This window comes from Stegodyphus dumicola, chromosome 2 (assembly GCF_044657685.1).
Source record: "Stegodyphus dumicola isolate Sdum_Otavi_A_Nest chromosome 2, ASM4465768v1".
In the NCBI taxonomy this organism is placed as follows: Eukaryota; Metazoa; Arthropoda; class Arachnida; order Araneae; family Eresidae; genus Stegodyphus; species Stegodyphus dumicola.
The window spans coordinates 114169212-114192082 of record NC_140769.1 but is presented as its reverse complement, the minus strand read 5'-3'; the positions used below and the strand labels follow the sequence as shown (position 1 = coordinate 114192082).

At 34.1% G+C, this 22871-nt stretch overlaps 1 protein-coding gene across 1 annotated transcript in view; it reads right to left on the bottom strand.

Moving 5' to 3' along the window:
* The window catches only part of LOC118181357 (astacin-like metalloprotease toxin 5), an 80342-nt gene that overhangs the window by 53386 nt on the left and 4085 nt on the right, over window positions 1-22871 (bottom strand). The gene's annotated exons all lie outside the window — the stretch shown is intronic.

Genomic DNA, 22871 nt, shown 5'->3' with positions numbered 1-22871 from the left:
TCCCCAAATATCCAGTTAATCCAATTCATATGATTCATCTTGTGTTCCTGAATGATCTAGCAGTGCCTGATCTAGACATGATCGAAACTCTATTGTTTGAACAAAGCTCATTCCAGGACACGACAGTAAAATTATAACTGTTCGTGTCAAGGCAGCATCGGTCATACTAATACGACCAGTTCAAAGAATCTAATTGTAGGAAATTATTGAATATCTAAAAATGTTGCTGAATGAGTAGAAGACTCAGTTTATAAATGATGAAAAACAAGAAGGCAATATAAAAGGTGAACTATATTTGCGAAACGTTTCCAAAACGATATGCATGAGATTAAAATTACTGAGATTGAACCTACAAAATGATTAATTCAGAAGTCAAACAACAAAAATCAGCGTTAATTTACAAAATTTTCACAGGACTAGTTTCGATGGTTTTACCGAACCATCATCTTCAGCTGCAAAACCGCAAATGAACAAGATAGGAAATAATGTTTAGATAAGATAAGAAAGCCTGGACAAGAATAAGCAAGTGGCGCCATCTGTTGGCGAAACCAGAACTAAAACATAATTTCTCTAAAAGCCGAAGGCAAATTTGGATTGGAATTAGGATCGTTAACTAGAACAGAAAGATTTTTATGAATGTGAAATGCCTCTAGAAAATCCAGTTCTCCAATGGAAGATGTTTTTTGAATAATTTTGGCAGCAGAAAAATTGAAAGTGTGATTTTCGGACCAACAATGTTGAGCAACAGAAGACTTCTGTGTTTCCTTTTTTCTAACATATGCCTCATGTTCTTTGACGCGAAATTTTAAGGCTCTCTTAGTTTGGCCAATGTAAATTAAACCGCACTGGCAAGGAATCCTATAAATACCCCAGGAATTCATATCCGGAATGGGGTTCTTGAGTATAGAAGTTGGAATTTTATTGATGGGAGAGTAAACAACCCGAAAGTTAAATTTCTGCAAAATATGTGCAACTTTATAGCTAATTGATGGAAAGAAGGGAATGACAACAGAATTTTTACAATCTCCAAAAACAAGAGTGTGGCCCTTAGTGCGTCGAGATGAGAACTTTCCAACTGCCCGACCAATAATGTTGGGTGAAAAGCCCCTGTCAATAGCTATTGCTTTTAAATAATTTAGTTCTTCATCAAGGGCTAGTTTGGAGGAGCAAACTTGAAGAGCACGGAAAACATAGGAATAAAATGAAGCTAACTTTTGTTTAATCGGATGACATGATTTAAAGTGTGGTGGAAAGCAAACCGATGAAGGTTTACGCTAAACTGTAGTACTGAAGTTGGATGTGTTACGTGTGACCAGAATGTCGAGAAACGGAAGAGAATTGCAAGTCTCAAGTTCAAAAGTGAACTGAATAGCAGGATCAATAGAATTAATTGTTGAAAGAACTCTATTTAAATCATCTTTATTACCTTCAAACAGGGTAAAAGTATCGTCTACGTAGCGGAACCATGCCGGGAAGTTTAAAGTTTCAAACAATTTTGATTCATAATAATGCATGTAGATATCAGCCAGGATGGGACTGAGGGGGCTTCCAATGGCTAATCCCTCAGTTTGCTTGTAATATTTATTTTGGAAAACAAAATGTGTTTGTTTCAAACAGAGTTGAGTGAGAGAAATTAGCTCATCAATTTCGATGCAAGAGAAATGAAATTCGCGAAGTCTGGTTTCTAGACATCTTAATGCACCCTCCACTGGGACATTGGTGAATAATGATTTTACATCAAAAGAAACCATGAGTAAATTACGAGGAGAAATGTTTTTAACCTTTTTTACAAACTCTATTGAATTTTTTATGGTGTAAATGTTATTGTCTAATAGAGTGGAAAATCTAGAAACTAAATATTTAGCTAATGGATACGAGGCAGTACCTAAATTTGATACAATAGGGCGGAAAGGAATACCACTTTTATGAATTTTGGGAAGAGCATATAATCTGGCACAATTCGCAACAGATGGGATAAGCGAATGTTTTAAGTTGCTTGAAATGATTTGCGAAGATTTGATCGCAGTTTTTATTTTGGATAAGTCCGAAGGTGAAGGATCTTTAGGGATCGGATTATATGGTCCTTCGTTTAAGAGTTTAGTGACACCATCGATATAAGTGTTCTTATCCATGACGACTATCTGGCCACCTTTGTCGGCCTTTGAAATGACAATATCCGGGTTAGAATGAATCTCGCGCATTGTAGCTCTTTCTCTCGCAGTTAGATTTGGTTTCAAAGGTTTATTATTGAATTTCACATTATGAGCGATAAGATGCCTAATCATTTCTTTCTGTGAATCTGAAACTTTACTGAACTTGAAAGCTTTTTCGATAGGAGCCAAAATCTTTGGAATCGAGGGTTTACAGGTTTGTGAGAAGTTAAAATTATATTTTAGAATTCTCTCTTGTTCTTCTGAAAGACTAACATTAGAAATATTAACTATTGGCTTGATGTTTACAATGGGAAGATTTTTTTGAACTACTTGAACTGGAAGACTGTAAAAGAAGTTTTTGGAATTTAACTGCAAGGGTGTTTTTATGACGGTTAACTGCATTCTCCGTTCTAGACCAAGACCTCTGTTCAAGGGCAGTGAATTTTGGATATGTTTTAGCGAGTTCCAGATGAAGCTTATAGAGTTCATGTCCAATTTTGGACAATTGTTGACGTGTATCCCTTATCACGGACCGAAGTAAGGCAAGTTTGCAATTTAACAGAATTCTTGAAACGCGACTCGAAGGTTTTTGATTAGATTTGATTTGAATAAAATTGGGGATCAAATTTTTACATTTACATTTAAGTAAAAAGTCAAGATGATTCAGGAATTTTTGCCGTTTCAGGCGTAATTTAGTGAAACGATTAACGGATGAAGGCATGATAAACAATGCAGAAAATCAAACTAAATTAACTGAGCAATAATAAAGTACACACAAAATAGCAGAAAAATCCCTCACTGAAATGAATAGAAAACAAAATGTTTGTAAGTAAAATGCATGAAATCAGACAAGCAAAGCACAATATCCAAATGTACAAAACATAAACATAACTTGAAAATTGCAAAAATGTACTCACCGAAACTCCTACAATCACAAAATGGCGGCCACACCACGTGCAAAAAAAGAAAGCAAAAAAGAAAGCAATTTTATTCAAATCAAATCTAATCAAAAACCTTCGAGTCGCGTTTCAAGAATTCTGTTAAATTGCAAACTTGCCTTACTTCGGTCCGTGATAAGGGATACACGTCAACAATTGTCCAAAATTGAACATGAACTCTATAAGCTTCATCTGGAACTCGCTAAAACATATCCAAAATTCACTGCCCTTGAACAGAGGTCTTGGTCTAGAACGGAGAATGCAGTTAACCGTCATAAAAACACCCTTGCAGTTAAATTCGAAAAACTTCTTTTACAGTCTTCCAGTTCAAGTAGTTCAAAAAAATCTTCCCATTGTAAACATCAAGCCAATAGTTAATATTTCTAATGTTAGTCTTTCAGAAGAACAAGAGAGAATTCTAAAATATAATTTTAACTTCTCACAAACCTGTAAACCCTCGATTCCAAAGATTTTGGCTCCTATCGAAAAAGCTTTCAAGTTCAGTAAAGTTTCAGATTCACAGAAAGAAATGATTAGGCATCTTATCGCTCATAATGTGAAATTCAATAATAAACCTTTGAAACCAAATCTAACTGCGAGAGAAAGAGCTACAATGCGCGAGATTCATTCTAACCCGGATATTGTCATTTCAAAGGCCGACAAAGGTGGCCAGATAGTCGTCATGGATAAGAACACTTATATCGATGGTGTCACTAAACTCTTAAACGAAGGACCATATAATCCGATCCCTAAAGATCCTTCACCTTCGGACTTATCCAAAATAAAAACTGCGATCAAATCTTCGCAAATCATTTCAAGCAACTTAAAACATTCGCTTATCCCATCTGTTGCGAATTGTGCCAGATTATATGCTCTTCCCAAAATTCATAAAAGTGGTATTCCTTTCCGCCCTATTGTATCAAATTTAGGTACTGCCTCGTATCCATTAGCTAAATATTTAGTTTCTAGATTTTCCACTCTATTAGACAATAACATTTACACCATAAAAAATTCAATAGAGTTTGTAAAAAAGGTTAAAAACATTTCTCCTCGTAATTTACTCATGGTTTCTTTTGATGTAAAATCATTATTCACCAATGTCCCAGTGGAGGGTGCATTAAGATGTCTAGAAACCAGACTTCGCGAATTTCATTTCTCTTGCATCGAAATTGATGAGCTAATTTCTCTCACTCAACTCTGTTTGAAACAAACACATTTTGTTTTCCAAAATAAATATTACAAGCAAACTGAGGGATTAGCCATTGGAAGCCCCCTCAGTCCCATCCTGGCTGATATCTACATGCATTATTATGAATCAAAATTGTTTGAAACTTTAAACTTCCCGGCATGGTTCCGCTACGTAGACGATACTTTTACCCTGTTTGAAGGTAATAAAGATGATTTAAATAGAGTTCTTTCAACAATTAATTCTATTGATCCTGCTATTCAGTTCACTTTTGAACTTGAGACTTGCAATTCTCTTCCGTTTCTCGACATTCTGGTCACACGTAACACATCCAACTTCAGTACTACAGTTTAGCGTAAACCTTCATCGGTTTGCTTTCCACCACACTTTAAATCATGTCATCCGATTAAACAAAAGTTAGCTTCATTTTATTCCTATGTTTTCCGTGCTCTTCAAGTTTGCTCCTCCAAACTAGCCCTTGATGAAGAACTAAATTATTTAAAAGCAATAGCTATTGACAGGGGCTTTTCACCCAACATTATTGGTCGGGCAGTTGGAAAGTTCTCATCTCGACGCACTAAGGGCCACACTCTTGTTTTTGGAGATTGTAAAAATTCTGTTGTCATTCCCTTCTTTCCATCAATTAGCTATAAAGTTGCACATATTTTGCAGAAATTTAACTTTCGGGTTGTTTACTCTCCCATCAATAAAATTCCAACTTCTATACTCAAGAACCCCATTCCGGATATGAATTCCTGGGGTATTTATAGGATTCCTTGCCAGTGCGGTTTAATTTACATTGGCCAAACTAAGAGAGCCTTAAAATTTCGCGTCAAAGAACATGAGGCATATGTTAGAAAAAAGGAAACACAGAAGTCTTCTGTTGCTCAACATTGTTGGTCCGAAAATCACACTTTCAATTTTTCTGCTGCCAAAATTATTCAAAAAACATCTTCCATTGGAGAACTGGATTTTCTAGAGGCATTTCACATTCATAAAAATCTTTCTGTTCTAGTTAACGATCCTAATTCCAATCCAAATTTGCCTTCGGCTTTTAGAGAAATTATGTTTTAGTTCTGGTTTCGCCAACAGATGGCGCCACTTGCTTATTCTTGTCCAGGCTTTCTTATCTTATCTAAACATTATTTCCTATCTTGTTCATTTGCGGTTTTGCAGCTGAAGATGATGGTTCGGTAAAACCATCGAAACTAGTCCTGTGAAAATTTTGTAAATTAACGCTGATTTTTGTTGTTTGACTTCTGAATTAATCATTTTGTAGGTTCAATCTCAGTAATTTTAATCTCATGCATATCGTTTTGGAAACGTTTCGCAAATATAGTTCACCTTTTATATTGCCTTCTTGTTTTTCATCATTTATAAACTGAGTCTTCTACTCATTCAGCAACATTTTTAGATATTCAATAATTTCCTACAATTAGATTCTTTGAACTGGTCGTATTAGTATGACCGATGCTGCCTTGACACGAACAGTTATAATTTTACTGTCGTGTCCTGGAATGAGCTTTGTTCAAACAATAGAGTTTCGATCATGTCTAGATCAGGCACTGCTAGATCATTCAGGAACACAAGATGAATCATATGAATTGGATTAACTGGATATTTGGGGATGCCCGTTAGAGGTCAAGAGCCGATTTTGCAAGGCTCCGAAATCCATCAATGCTTTGCCGAAAAGCTTTTCTTTGTACCTGCTTAAGAATAGTTATCTTTTTCTTCCACCATCAGCATTTTAGCCAGTGTTTCGTTCCACATATTATGAGTACTTCAGCACCATAATCTAACTGACTTGCGTAACAGAAAATATCCAAATTTAATTGATATCACTGTTCCCACCAAATCCCTGGATACCTTTACATTGTTTAAATTTTGTAAGCTTTTCGGCCACTTTAAAAAGTTCTTTTTTTACACCATTATTTCTTCAGCATCTTAAGTCTTCCTTTGCCTTCTAAGTAGACTAGAATAAATTAAAATCATAATGTTATAGGGCATGTAAATCTTATGGGATCAGTGGTGAGTAGGAGAAAACTTTCGACTAGAACAGGGGTCTCCAAACTTTCCAGCCTTAGGGCCATACTGATTACTCCAGTAAGTTCCGAGGGCCAAAACCATATTATCATTGTTGCCGGTGGTAAAAAGTTAAATAGTCCACTGATGAAAAAAAAAGTCCGAAAAAGTACGCAACGTTTAAAAAAGGCTGCAAATCGGACTAAAGTCCGCAAAACGGCAACATTGCATATTATTAATTTTCCTGTCATTATCTGTAATTTCTAGATTAGTCGTAGAGTACGAGCCATGAGGAGAAACGTGACACGACATCTGGTGGACACAAGCGGAAATAGGTAGTACCTTCTATCGCTAACAGATGGCGCTAATAGCACGTACAGAAGTCAGTTCCTATGACACTGTTGTGAAATAAAATAGTGCGTACCTCCTTAAAACGTGTTTGTGCGTGTTTAAGTTTAAGACATCTTTGTAACAGTATTTTGATTTGAATTGTTGCTTTTGTGTGTGATTTAGTAGTATGGAAAAGAAGCGAAAAATTGATAGTGAATGCAGAAAATTCAAAGATCAGTGGAACATTCAGTATTTCGTAATTGAGTCCAGTAACAAGGCGCTATGTTCGATTTGCAATGAAAGCATAGCCGTTCTCAAAGAATATAACATTAAACGTCATTATGAAACAAAAAATTTTCAAAATTACTCAAAATATACAGGAAGTTTGCGGACAGAAAAATTCGAAGCTACGAAGCGCGGATTGAAATCGCAGCAATCTTCATTTACAAAACTCAAAACTGAACAAGAGGCTGCAACTCGTGCCAGCTTTCGTGTGGCTCTTGAAATTGCAAAACGTGGAAAACCATTCACCGATGGAGAAATGATCAAAGAATGCATAATTGCAGTAGCCGAAGAAATATGCCCTGAAAAGGTAAATTTATTAAAAACTGTCAGTATGTCAGCAAACACTGTGGTTCGAAAGGTAGAAAACATCGCTGAAAATATATCCTCTCAACTGTTCGACAAAAATGGACATGTTGAGTGGTTTTCTTTGGCCTTGGATGAGTCAACGGATGTGTCAGATACTGCTCAGGTGTTGATTTATATTCGAGGAGTAGATAAAAGCTATGAAGTGCATGAAGAACTTCTTGTTATGTATAGTATTCATAGCACAACTACTGGTACAGATATTTTTAAAGGAGCTGAAATGGCCATTAATCAAAAGAACCTTCGATGGAAAAACTTGAAATGTATTACAACTGATGGAAGCAAAAACATGAGTGGGAAAGATAAAGGAGTGGTCGCTCTTGGGTCAAAGGCTGTAGAAAATGACGGTGGTTCAAAACCATTAGTCTTACATTGTATCATTCATCAACAGTCTTTGTGCGGAAAATGTTTGGATATGTCTGAAGTTCTGAAACCAGTCATATCAACTGTTAATTTTATCAGATCTTTTGGGCTGAATCACCGACAATTCCGACAATTTATTGAAGAGATTGGAGACTTACCTTATCATACTGCCGTACGTTGGCTTAGTGGTGGGAAAGTCCTTCAGCGCTTTTTTGAACTTCGAGCAGTGATCGAAATTTTTTTGAATGAAAAGCATCGCCCTCTTACTGCATTACAAAACAACGCATAGCTGTGGAAGTTAGCATTCTATGTTGATTTGACAAAACATGTGAACGAACTGAATTTGAGATTTCAAGGAGAAAACCAGCATCTTCCTGATTTATACACTAATATCAAATCATTCCAGAATAAATTGATACTGTTTCAATCACAACTACGAAGTAAATGTTTTTCACATTTTAAAACATGTGAAATATTCAGCCACACCACTGAGACTGAGTTTCCTATCGATTTTGCAATCGAAACTTTGAGTGCTTTGAAAATAAATTTTGATACTCGTTTCTCGGACTTTGATGCCATTGCGAATCAAATTAAGATTTTTCAGAATCCTTTTGATACTGACATTGAAACCCTAGCCCCGGAACTTCAAATGGAAATGATTGATCTACAGTGCAGTGATATAATTAAGAACAAATATCAAAACTCATCTTTGTTGGAATTTTATAAGAGTCTTCCACTGACACAATTTTATAATTTACATAAATTTGGTCGTGGGCTGTTTTCTGTTTTTGGTACTACTTATTTGTGTGAGAAGACCTTCTCCAAAATGAAGTACACAAAGAAATGTTTACAGATCTAAATTAACTGATGAGCATCTTAAATCTCTTTTAATAATTGGTACAAGTAAAATTAGTCCACAACTACAAACTATTGTCAGTGGAAAATCTCAATTACATAAATCTCATTAGTATTTCATATGTCATTATGCTTGTTATAAGTTATGTTTTTATTTAAAATGCATAAAATGTTAGTTGGATTCATTTCAATAATTTGTTAGTTATTATATACTGAAGTTAAATTTTCTGCATATTATACATGTCTTTACTCATTACAATTCTGTGTTTCTTTATCCAACTTATCACAAAAACAATAACAATAAGCCTACAACAATGTTATGAGTAGTTAGCCCATGACCATATCAATGTAGATGTCATATTAATAATTATTCAACATAAAATTAGAATACTTCAGTAAACTAAATTTAATTTGCTATAAAAAATATGTTCTCTAAAAGGAGTTTTCAAGTATGCTAGCTCTCCGCGGGCCGGATGTGGCCCTCGGGCCGTAGTTTGGAGACCCCTGGACTAGAAAGTCGAAAGTTTTCTCCTACTCACCACTTTATCTTCCTTATATGTTATATTTTTCTGCACTAATTTCCAAAATATCGACTTCTTCCTTCTCGATATCGCATAAGTTTTCAGATCGATCAACACTTTTACTTACTGATTTAAATTCACTGTCAGTTTCTACTAATTCAAATGCCGCATTCTTTCTTTTTTGGATCTCTACTATCGGCAAGTGAGAATCTCCAAGTTACTTCCCATCACTTTCTGAGCTGCTTTACTATCCATACGATCTACATATCTTCCATGGTACTTAATACATAGAGTCTTGAAAATCATGCAGTGTATTAAATGGTTTAATCCCATCACGTTTCTGCTCTGCAGAGTCTATAGTACTTATCACATCTTAAACCCACATATTTAAGATATTCGTATTTATATTTCTCATATTATTATTTAAGTGGCAAATATATTTACATTTCTTTTTCTCTGACGTCTAGGAAATTTTTTTGCTAATGTCCAGCCTAATTTAGATTTCATGTGAATTATGACTTATTTTTAGTTCTTTTTCTTACACGTGTAAAATGCTTTCCTATAACGTCTGATAAGATTAATATTTCAAAAAAACCTGTGTCATTCTGCATGTAACTTGTAATAATAGTAGAAGTTTCCAAATCCAGGGTCCATAACTGTATTGAAGAGCTGTCACCATAAATCACTTTTTGATCTAACACTTCCAGATTGCAAATATACTTAGTATCAAAACTGCATAAATAAATCATGTAAAACTAATGTTTAGATTCATTTTTTATACTTTCCTTCGAAATTAAGAATCTTATACAATTTCTTTTTTAAATGGACAGCAATTCATATTTTAAGCTCAAGACTTTAAAGTACATGATTTCTGTGATCCCATATCAATCAGCTTACGAGTATACCATTTCACCGTCTTAATACACTTAAACGTTTGCTTCTTAGTTTTCTTCCAAAGATAACATTTTTCCTCTGAAACTGGCTTAAGAAGTTTTTCTTTCCCCCTTTCACTACATGTCAAGACCTATTTAGAAACTTTCTTTTTTTGTGGGTCTCAAAAGGGTGACTTTATAATATTTATACATAGCACTGCTCTAGCCGAAGTATTTTTTAACACAAATTCGGACTTTTTCTGAAATGACGTGTCTATTTTTTCCATATTCAATTCTACGATTCAAATTATTTCTAAATATTTAATTTGGTAAAATTTGGCGAGACTCTTACCCAGAAATTAAAAAACATATCTTGGCCCTCGTTTTTAAGTCTTCTCCAAGAATAATTTCCATTCTTAAATTATGGTAACCTATTTTCCTTTCCCTTTCACTGCACACGAGCGGGAAAAAAGTGCTCCATTCATTCTTCAAATAGTTTTAACAAAGTGCGTAAACCATATCTGGGTTATTATCGCTTATCAAAAACACGCCACATTTCAGAACGTGCCAATAAATAAATTCATATGTATCTTGGGAAATTTTGAATAAAAAAATCTAGTGTTTTGTAGGTATGCCAAGAAACATGTGTATTTTAAATGGATGATAAAAAAATTTATAAACTTACAGAAGTTTTCGAAAACCTGGAAAAACAACAAAAAAATACAAGTTTTAAAAATATATTTGAAAATATTTGCGAATTTGACTTGGCTTCAATTTTATTTTTGAGCTGTAAAAGAAGAAATCAAGTAAGTTCAATAAAAAAGAGATGTTACTAAATATACACCAAATTCAAATAACACTGAGGAGCTAAAATTTTGAAAGCTAATTTTTAAAAACTACTCGTGCAATTTTTTTAGCTTAACTTGAGTCGTAGAATCAAAATATGAAAAAGAAATCGATATATCGTTTCAGAAAATGTCTGATTTGGGACCAAAGTACCTATATTTTAATAATGCTATATATAAATCTGATATATATATTATCAGGTTCAATGTTCCGTCTAACGTTTTTGAATTAACTTAAGGTATGAGAATGCTGGCTATTCATAAGATGCCTCATGTGTTATGTAGTGAAATTCGAGAATTTGCTGGCGAGAGGGTTAGTATCTTAATTAAAATTATTAGGAAACTAGAATTATTCTAGTGTAATTTTGTTTCTTTATTATTTGATTTAATAGGGGTTTTATTTCATTAAATACTTATCTGAAAACCAGTGCTTCAGTATTACTTTTTGTTAATTTCTTATTAAAAAATAATGATAAAAAAAAGTTTTTTTTTTTTTTTTTTTTTCAAAAGAAATCGGGGGAGCTTAGCAATTACCTGCGCCATTTCGTGTTCTCGGGATCTTGAAATGTTCGAGAACATTCCGTATTGTCTTATCTTGCTGTGGGGGGAAATTGAACAAAAGTCAAGGGTTAACGCTAGGTTACGCGGGAAGGTGAACGAGGTGAGATAGCTGTGTCCAGTTTTGGCTTCCTGGTTTACTGGCCGCGCCTGCGCAAGGGCTGGTTTTTGACTGATTTTGTGGAAAAATGGTATTAGTCGTGTTTAGGGGCTGTGGAATTCTGGTATCCTGGTGAAGTCTGCTTTCGTACCTTTTTCGAGAAGTGTCTACCGAGCTAAGTATATATTAAGTATTAATATTCTTTCTATCTTGTTCTGAGTCTGCCTAACGGATTGATTTTTGATGGACAGCTAATTTGTTGAGTTTTCCTGATTTATGAATGTAACCCTCTAAACATTTCCTAAGGACTCATTTGAATTAATATTGAAATGTCAAAAGTGTTAACCATGGTTTAAACTTATATAATAAATCGAAATAGTAAGAGCAGAGTTGAGTGTGTTAACTGTTTATTTTCTTTTTATTTATTATGTGTTCTCATGATTGCAACTGGTTCATTTATTTAATGGTTACATGTTATTACTTCAGCATGTTTAGCTTAACGTTTAAGTATTTTACTTTAATTAAGTGTATGGTCATTAAGCTAGAATTCAACCCGAACAAAAATCAATCACAACGCAATAGCCCACATTCTCGGTTTAATTAAAATTGTATGATAGATTTCGTTATAGTATTTAGAACTATCAATATTAATACTTATTTTAAGTGTTTGCTCATTTCAAGTACCCTTATTTTTCCAATGGTATCTTTATTATTTAAAATATTCAACCAATTTGTGAGGAGTTTAACATATTTAGCACCGTGTCAAGTTCTAAGCAAGACAAAAATGGGCCCGTTAAGAGTAATATCTAACAAAATATGATGTCGTGAAAGCCCCATTTAACATATGACAATATTTAGCTACAGACAGATTGGAAACAGTGCGTGCGTGTTCAAACCAAAATTCTTTTGAACCTGCATTACTATGTAAATAAACCGATGTTTCTCTTTCAAATAAATTACGTTTTGTAATGTTTACTTTCTTCCCACATTTCGGCAAAATTCGTTTAATGTATGATCGGATTTCAAAGAGACGGTAGATGTTTGAAAGGCTTTTGCATTTCATAATTAGACTTTAATAAATGAAATGGAAGAATTCGAAAAATTCTGATCTTCATATCAGTATTTGATTCTAAATGCAAATCTTTATTAAGATATATCTGTTAGTAATATTTTGATCTGATACCTAACTTTTACATCTGCATGAATTTGGTTTCTGGTATAGTAGATTATTTTTGCACATTTTTCTTTCCATAATTTACATTGTAACATTTCCTAAATTTCACAAAACAATATAATATTATATGCTCATCAAAGATTCAAATGTATAATAACCGAATCCATTCTAGTTGAAGCACAATGTTGAGCTAAAACTCGTCGCAAGAGAAGTTCAGAAAATCTAACAGTTGTATAACATTTTAACAACACGCTGGATATCGGATAGAGCCATCTTGTGCTTCCTGTGTGGGCCGTAGAGTGGCGTTCCATTCCTTGCCACCATAGTGTTTTTTTTTTTGCCATCTATAGAAAAATATTTATTTCCATAGATCATGATGGATTTATAGTCGAAAGGTGTCAACAGACGGCTTACCTTTGGTGACAGTAAAGCAAAATTCCTCTGCGTACCTACCAGAAAAAGAAGTATTATCAATGATATATTTGCCCATTAACGCATATATGTATTTTTGAAAATTTCAAAAATTAATTCTGTAATTGCAGACTTTTGCATACCTTTCTCAATATTATTATGATATATTATCAGGTATTTATCTCTATCTGATCTATTATGCTCATGGTAAAATCCTAAAGTATATCCTATTTCGTGAATGATCGTTCCCATCTTCATGCAACCTCTACCTAAAGATATTTGTTGCTGACGTTCTATTCTGCCGATGAAGGAAAAACATCTATTGGATGCAAAATTTACAAAATTATAATAAAAATATTATAGGCATAAAACATGCATCATATTAGATGTTATGCTATGCGGCAAACAATTTTTATGTTACCGACGTTTATAATATGTGGCTTTAGAAGTGACTTTTATTATTCAAATTAATGATTTCTATGAAAGGTATTTATTCGGTAATGAAAATACTCTTAAAAATTATTAATTTACTTTTGTTATAAATTATAGCTGTTATACAGAAACTTTGATATAAAGATTAATTTATTGAGATGATATTGTTGAGCTTTAGAAAATGGTAGTATAAATCCTATGGCTCCATTTATAGTAATAATGGATAATCATTTGATGAATAGTTGCCTTTCACATTTTAAGCCAAAATGAGCAGTTCCCAAACGGAATAGCAAATTTTGCATCCCGGAATGAAACTGAATGATTTGAACTTTATCAACTGCATGAAACCGTGAAATTTGAATTTTCAGTTATATTACAAACGCTGATTTCAAATAATGAGAGTAATAAGCCATAAATAGAAGAGACGTATTTGAGCGCAAAAGAGGATAACGTATTTCAGCTCATCTGACTGGCAAGTCATGTTGACCTTTCCAGTCCCCCAGTATCCAGAATCATGTCTGTGTATCTAGAAAGAATATCATTCAATCGGAGTAGATGCAGCTGAAAAAGGCAGCTATCTGTGAAAGGTGTTAAATATTAAAAAGTACTGTAGGAAAAAAAAATTAAACCGTGTAAACATCTTCTGTTTAAATTTTACTAACAGCTAGCTTTATGTTTATTTCTAGCCTATATTTCTTGTTTCGTAACGATACTCCCTCAGACCAGAGGTTTATACGAACAGTACGACAAGCGCCATAAACAGAAGCTAGAATGTGATCTTCACCGTGAATGAATTGAAACTAATTCCATAACGCTGCTGTAAAGCTCTTGAAGAGTAGAAATAGAGCTGCTGCAAAAAGTTCCGTAAATGTTAAGACATCAGTTAGTTTTCCGTTCTGACTCAAGGAGTGCTGTGAATTTAGGTAAGCGCTGTTTTTATACTCACATTCCAATTTTAGCATGTTGTAGCAATTTTAGCAATTATGCCAAACTACCAAATTTTGTTAAAATCGCACGAATAGTTTTTTAAAAATTTGCTCCCAAAATTTTAGTTCCTCAATGCTAATTGAATTTGATATATATTTATTAATATCTGTTTTTTTCCTTCTTCCAGAATTCGAAATTTTAGGTTTAATTCAAATATAATTCGCAAATTTTTTATGATTTATTTAAAAATTTGTATTTTTAAATATTTTTTATAAATTTTTCGAAAACATTTTTGTATTATAACTTATAAAGATTTTCGAATCATCTTAAAGTAGATGTATTTCTATGCATATCTGCAAATTATTGGAGTTTTTATTCAAAATTTCCTAAGATATACGTGAATTTACATTTTAGCTCGTTTTAATATTTCGCGTATTTAATATAAGCGATAATGACGGAAATGTGCTTTACGCACTTTGTTAAAGTTATTTGAAAGAACGAACGACGGACCTTTTTTCTTCTCGCACATCAATGAAAAATAAGGAAAGTAAGTAGGTTACTATAAATTAAGAATTCCGTCAAGTGAATTACTCTTGGCGCAAAGTGAAAAAAATCCACCAAATTAAATTTTTGAATTTCTCACGAAAAATTTCCAAATTTAATATCTAGGCATAATTTGAGTCGTAGAATCGAAATATGAAAAAAAAAATTATATGTTATTTCAGGAAAAGTCCTATTTTGTGTCAAAATACCTATGTTAAAACAAAGCTATATATAAATCTAATATACAGGGTGATTATAATTAAAGTTTAAGTTTCAAAACGCTATAAAAAAAGAACCATTCATGAAAATGACGTCAAATTTGAAAGGAATGTTATTGAAGAAGGCGGAAAGCGTATGGCAGAAGAAAAAATTTAGTTTCAAAAGTTACCAACAGATGACGCTGCAAGCGGAAGAAGACGTAAATTAAAATGTTAGTTAAATTTCAGTGTTATAAAGCCGCCAGGTACCAGGCTGTTCCTCATTTCGCGACTCAGGCATTCGCCATGGGTGTTTCACTGCAGGACCGCGCTCTGCTGGTAAAGCTGTATTACAAGAATGATGATTGTGCAAGAGTAGCTCTGCAAAAATTCAGGACACTGAAGGGTATAAAAGAAGGCGTTGGTCCAATGAGTGTCGTAGGTCTAAAGAAAATGATGCAAAAATTCGAAACGACAGGTACGAAACATCCTGCAATGCTATCCGTACAAAATTGGCCATGTGCAGGAGTTGCTTCCTTCTGACCTGACAGCTAGGGAGACGTTGGAAATTTTCCACGGCCATTCATTATCCACTTTCCATATGACCATATGACCATAAGCCCATTTCCATGTTCATTTCTTGCCAGAATGAAATTTCTGTTTCACGTGATATGCAACGTAGGGTAGAAATATATTATTTAAGCTGGTGTCTGGATTTCTTCAGATTGAGTGTGTTCTGTCCTTCGACCACGTTGTTTAGCTGATTTAGGCTTGCCATTTTAGGACCGTACATATTAATTGCTGGTTTGTGTACGTCGGTGGTAGGGTTAAGAGCCAACTCGCGTTAATTATCTCTGTGCAGCTTTGGTGGATTATTTAACTTGGTTTTAAATATTATAATTCTATTTTGAGTTGGAGTCAAAACCAGCATTAGCTCAGTTTGTAAGCATCAGAAGTGCCGTCTGTAAACTCCTTCTTCATTTGAATAAAAGGATTTTTTCACCCTTTTTCTAGTCATTGATACAGTTTTACCTTTAGACTGTGTTGTTACCTTTAGACTAATAGCAAGTATCATTTTGAAAACAAACATTTAGTTTTAACTTAACCAGCTTTATTTAGTTACTTATCTTCTTTATTTTCCGTCATGTTCATTTCTTGCCAGAATGAAATTTCTGTTTCACGTGATATGCAACGTAGGGTAGAAATATATTATTTAAGCTGGTGTCTGGATTTCTTCAGATTGAGTGTGTTCTGTCCTTCGACCACGTTGTTTAGCTGATTTAGGCTTGCCATTTTAGGACCGTACATATTAATTGCTGGTTTGTGTACGTCGGTGGTAGGGTTAAGAGCCAACTCGCGTTAATTATCTCTGTGCAGCTTTGGTGGATTATTTAACTTGGTTTTAAATATTATAATTCTATTTTGAATTGGAGTCAAAACCAGCATTAGCTCAGTTTGTAAGCATCAGAAGTGCCGTCTGTAAACTCCTTCTTCATTTGAATAAAAGGATTTTTTCACCCTTTTTCTAGTCATTGATACAGTTTTAAGAGAGCGAGTAATGGCTTTAGAGTTCAAGTAAAGATCTAGACAGCAAAGTAAAGGTAGCATAGATATGATCTTAAAATTTGCCTAAATGAAATGATCAAATTCAATCTTTTCCTGCTGCTCAACATCTTAAAAAGTATCAGCAATTATTAGAATTAAGTAATTTACATTATAAGTCATAAAATGTTTTCCAACTTTTAATATATTGTTAGCGACATATTGGTGATAATTTAATTTTTTAGAGTACTATTTACTGTAGCAAAAATATTATTGCACTGAAAATTTGGTAATGCATTTCACAATTTGTTAATGCCAAATTGGTAATGCTTTGTCTGTGTATATGAGTAATGTAAAGAGGAATAGGTCCAGAACTAAAAAACATCTGGAACGTATATTGTCCGGAAGATTAAGTTGTGCAAGTCGTAGCAATGGGTGTTTACAAAGCTCAATTTAGATTTCTTTTATTTAATGTTTAGCACATTAAATTTCGCTCATTGCATTTGTATTCAAAAGCATACAATATATATTTTGTCCTTATGGACTTTATGTGTGAATAATGAATACAAGCTAATTATGGTCCAAACACAGGTATAAAAACTATATTATATTTTACAAATATATCTAAATATAGTATTTATACCTGTGTATATGTATAATAGTTATTCATATGTATAATAGTATTTATAATAGTATTTATACCTGTGTACCATGATATTAGGTAACATGTATGATACTTAATAAAAAAAATAATAGTGCTCAAAAATAGTAATATTTTTTATATGGTGGCGCTTAGTATGTTATACGATATTTTGTTGATTTCTCTCAAATATTATTGTTTTAACCTGAAAATTTAAAAAAACATTTTATTTATTATAATTAGAATGAGAATCAAACTGATGATCCTTCGAAAATTAAATTTTACCCTTAAATTTTCTGAAGATTTCATTTACCGTATATGCTGTATTATCATAACTACACTGGTGTGCAAAAATTAAGGACGAGACGGTTTTTTCAATATAACTTAAAAAAGCTACAAAGTACAAAAGCTTTCCAAATCAACACATTTAATACCGTAATATCCCCAATACGTAAGGACATGAGTAATGTAAGCAACACTTACTAAAAGAGAAATCAGAGGGATAAAAAGAAGTTTTATTGAAAAAGTAGCATGGAGCGCAATGCGACTGAAGGCCGAAATATCCCTGTGATGGGTGTCCAGCAAGAAACATCCGGTCTTTAATAGGGGATATGATCTTCCCTGACTGCTAGGCAGGTTTCACAGCGTCTGCCCATGCTGAGAATGAGGGTGTCAATGAGTTGTTGAGGCATTGCTGCCCATTCGTCTTGCAGCGCCAATCGAAGCTCCGGAATCGTTACTGGTGGTAAGGTACGAGCTGCCAAGCGTCTGCCTAGAAAATCCCATACATGCTTGATGGGATTGAGATCCGGAGATCGTGCCGGCCAATCCATACGTTCAATATCCTCACTCTCTAAGAGCTGTTCGGCAGCTACTGTGCGATGACATGGTGCATTGTCGTCCATGAAAAGGAACTGCGGACCCATAGCGCCTCTAAAAAGACGCACATACGGAAGAAGAATCGCGTTACAATAACGGGTCCCGTTGACTGAACCTGCGTCGAAGATGTGAAGGTCTGTACGACTACCAAGCATGATGCCTCCCCAAACGAGAACACTGCCACCTCCATACCTGTCCCTTTTAATGATGTTCGAGGGATGATTGCGGCTTCCCCGCTCTCTCCAGATGAATATGCGATGAGAATCGCTACTCAGACTGAATCTGCTCTCATCTGTAAAGAGTACTCGTCCCCATTCATTGTCTCTCCAATTCCGGTGTTCCCGGCACCACAGAGAACGCCTTCTCCGATGGGCAGGCGTTAGAGGTACACACCGTACAGGGCGTCGTGCAAACAGACCACCACCGTGCAGTCTTCTGGTCACGGTAAAACGCGATATCGGTCGTCCAGTCGCCTGTGTCTAGCGATTTCTCCCGCTGTCTGCCGCCTGCTTCTTCTGGCCTGTAAGGCAATATATCGGTCATCTGCGGGTGTGGTTCCTCGTGGACGACCACTACTAAACCTCCGGATAGCTGTTCCTGTAGTTTGAAATTGTCTCCAAAGTCGTGAAACGATGCTGTGAGCAATTCCGAACTCTGCAGCCACACTTGTCACACTGCGGCCTTCCTCCAACTTCCCAATGATTCGACCTCGGGTAAAAGCATCCAGATGTCGTCTAACAGATTGATTATTCGCCATTTCTCGCTGAGGCAGCAACTCGGTGTGATTTTAACTGCTATACGGCGTGCAATCTCTTTGCCAGAAATACTGATCTTACACCGACAACATGCTTTATACTACTCAGGCACTCCCCCATTACGTCTACCTGCATATCTGCGCATGTGCTACCGTAGATCACCTTACTTAATCTCCTGACTGGTCTTTCTGTCTGCTCTGCCTCTTCGTTCAGCTGATATGCTAATTTTTCGACTTCGTCCTTAATTTTTGCACACCAGTGTATACTATACAAATACAATAACTAAGTTCAGCTGGATGAAGAAATAACTTACTTAACGATCATGTTACATTAATGTACTTGCATGCTCGTATTCGATTTTAAAACGGATGCAATGATTTTTTAACCCATTAGCGCTCAGTGTCCTCATTTGAGGACGCTGTAAAAAATTGTTAATCCCTGCATTAAATTAAAAAATTTTTTTTATATGTACAATTTGGTCCGATAGATGACATCACCATACAATGGGAGATGTGCAATTATTTTGGAACTAAGTAAAATTGCGCGGGAAAGATAAAGTATAATTTACCCGTTTTTTGGTAATCGCGTTGTTTATTTTATGTTCCACTGTATGGCACTGAATTTATGAGGTAAATTCTTTCAATTTGTTATAAATATAATCTAGATAGCCCATATTGTGTCATTAGCATGTTTGTTAATATTTATTGCTGTAAATATATCCGTAATAAACAGGAAAACATATCCGTCCTCGTTTGAGGACACTGGGCGTTTGGGTATAGTTTTTATGCAGTATTCAGATTTATTTTTTAAGTGTTTGTTACTTTTGTTGCAGAAAAACTATAAATAAATTTTGAAAAATGAGTAGAAATAAAATATTTAAAAGCTTAGAAGAGGCGACTGCTTATCTTTTTTTCTGAAGAAATAGAAGCAGATATTATATCGATGCCTCCGGATGTGGATGAGCTAACAGATGAAGAGCAATTCGATGATGATAATTTGGGTACTCCAGTTGTATCAGATGTTGCAGGTACATTAGAAATTACAATGCCAGATGATAATGATAACCCTATTATTTCGGATAAGAAAAAGGAAAACAATTCCCGTAAACGTAAAAGAGAGTCAATTGTATGGACGAATGAAAGCCCGGCTTACACATTTGGGAATTTGGAAAATTTGTCCAAGAGAAATTCTGATATATTGACAGCGCAAACTAATAATATGAGTCCAGTTGAGCTGTTTGAAGAATTCTTTACTGAAAGTGTTTATGATATGATCGTAGAGGAAACTAATCGATATGCTCACGAAATGAAAAATAAATTGAATTATAATGTGACTAAAGATGAAATAAAAACATTTATAGGATTTCTGATACTTTCGGGCTATCATACTTTACCCAGTGAACGGGACTACTGGGCAGAAGCAGATGATTTAGGAGTGACAATAGTGAAGAATGCTATGACTAGAAATTTCTACTTAGAGCTCAAAAGATTATTGCATTTCCAAGATAATAAATTACATCAATATAACAAGAATGATAAATCGTTTAAAATACGTTCTTGTTAGAAATGCTTTCCAAGAATTTTCAAAAATGGGGCATTTTCCATGAAAATTTGTCTGTTGATGAAATGATCGTCCGGTATTATGGTCATCATACACTGAAACAGTTTATAAAATCTAAACCTATTAGATTTGGGTATAAACTCTGGGCTCTGTGTGGCAACGATGGATACTGTTATAACTTTGCACTGTGTTGTGGAAAGGAAACAAATACTTCCGAATCTGACAAACTGCCTTTAGGTACAAAAGTGGTGCTAAATCTACTATCTATTGTAGAAGATCCGAAGAGCCATTGTGTTTATTTTGATAATTTTTTTTACCAGTCATGCGTTACTAAAAAAACTGAAAGAACTGAAGTATGAACTGAAGTCATGAAAATGAGTAAGAAAGAGAGAGGGTTTTCGATAGTAAATTTGACACAACAAATGAAATTCTTGTTGTCAAATGGAAAGACAATAAGTGTGTTTCATTGGCCACTAATTTTGACACAATAATGCCGCTATCTTCAGTACAAAGATGGAGTGTAGAGAAAAAAGAAAAGGTGAAAGTAAATCAGCCTCATGCTATAAGTTCCTATACCTCATTTATGGGGGGTGTCGACCTTCATGATTGGCTTCTTGAGAAACATTCTATAGCCATACGAGGAAAGAAATGGTATTTTTGTCTTATTACTAGGATGATAGATATGGCTGTTGTAAATGCCTATCTCATTTATAAAAGGATCCATCGTTCAATGTCAATCAAAGATTTTAGGAGATACATTGCAGTAACCTATTTGAAAAAAGGAGCCGACTCAAAAGAAATCCTAGGAAGAACAGTACAAAGGAGGATAACATGCAGATCGAACGTGCTTCCTGACATAAAATTTGACAAAATACAGCATGTTATTGGTAAAAGAGATAAACAAAGGCGTTGCCAATATGACAATTGTGCCTCAAAGCCAAGAACATATTGCATGAAATGCAATGTAACATTGTGCATTCAATGCTTTCCTCTTTTCCATAAAAAAAATCTATCTTAAAAATGTAAAAAAAAAAAAGTTTTCTTACACGTCTTAAAATAAATTTTGATTTTTAACATTATTTTGTCTATTAGTTTGTTTATATATTAAAACTAAATCATTTTATGTAAAAAATTTTGATTTTTAAAAATTTTACATTTTTATATACAAACGCCCAGTGTCCTCAAATGAGGACGGCTTAAAAAATATGGTTGCAGTTAAAATTTTTCAAAATGCTTTTGAAATACTTTTAATTTATGCATTTCTAACAATGTCTATCAATTTCAAGGCAAAATTTCAAGAATTGTTAATTTGGGCGTTAATGGGTTAAGTAAGTTAGAAAATTTCAATAAATAAATTTATAATTATAAAAATATTATTATTTTTAATTTACAGGAAAGTGATTATCAAATGTCGGAACTGGTATGCATTATGGTCTTCCTTTATTTAGATTTTAAAATGAATAGACCAGCATATTAAGTCTATTCTGAAATGGTGGCAAATGGTCAAAACTTCAGTTAAAACGTTTATTCTGAGTGCGCTATTAATTACTAATAAACAAAAGAACACTTTTTGGAAAAATTTGACTCAGTGAAACTTAATTTTGGCAGTAATTCTGTCAATTAATAAGGCATGTGCCACCCAGACGTTATAGTGGTTAGGGAAGTCTGACTGCGATACCGAAGGACCCAGGCTCGAATCCCGGAGAAGGCAAAGGATGTAAAATGCTCTGTCCTTTTAATAGGAGGTAACGGTGACTGCCTATTAGGTGCCTTCGCAACAAAATGGCCACCATTTCTGGCCTTAGGTTTGTCTAATGCCGTTATAGGTAAGTGCCCGTTATTGGAAAAAATAAGGCACGGAATAAATGCGTTTTCTTCAAGTCAGATATGGTATGAGTAATATTTAAAAATAGGATTTTAAGTAATATGTTCTCAATTTCAGAAGCCTTATGAATGGTAAACTGTTATTAATACATGAAATAGGATCTTCGTATTTTCGGAATATCAATTTTGCAAATTGTTGGCAATTTTTCCTACGCATTTTAAAATTTTCTTGGCAAAGAGAATTTTACGTTTATAAATTATGGTAATTTAAATACAATAAAATACGGAAATAGAAAAACTTTTAAAAACTATATTATTTCATCACACCTTCAAAAATTTTAATTTTTACGTTTTTTGATAAGAAGCAGTAAAACGGCTAAGTTTTAAAAAATATAAATAATAATTCAAGGAAAATTTTATTTAATACATATTTATGGAATATTCCTTATAAAATTAACTTTGTAATACTTTTAAAGTCATATTTTTTTTTCTCTTTTGGAGAAAGAGAAATGCCTTCGCGGGGACTCTAACCTGGATCTCTCGAATATGCATCGAGTGTGCTGCCGTTACACCACGAGAGCGTGCTAAAATGAGGG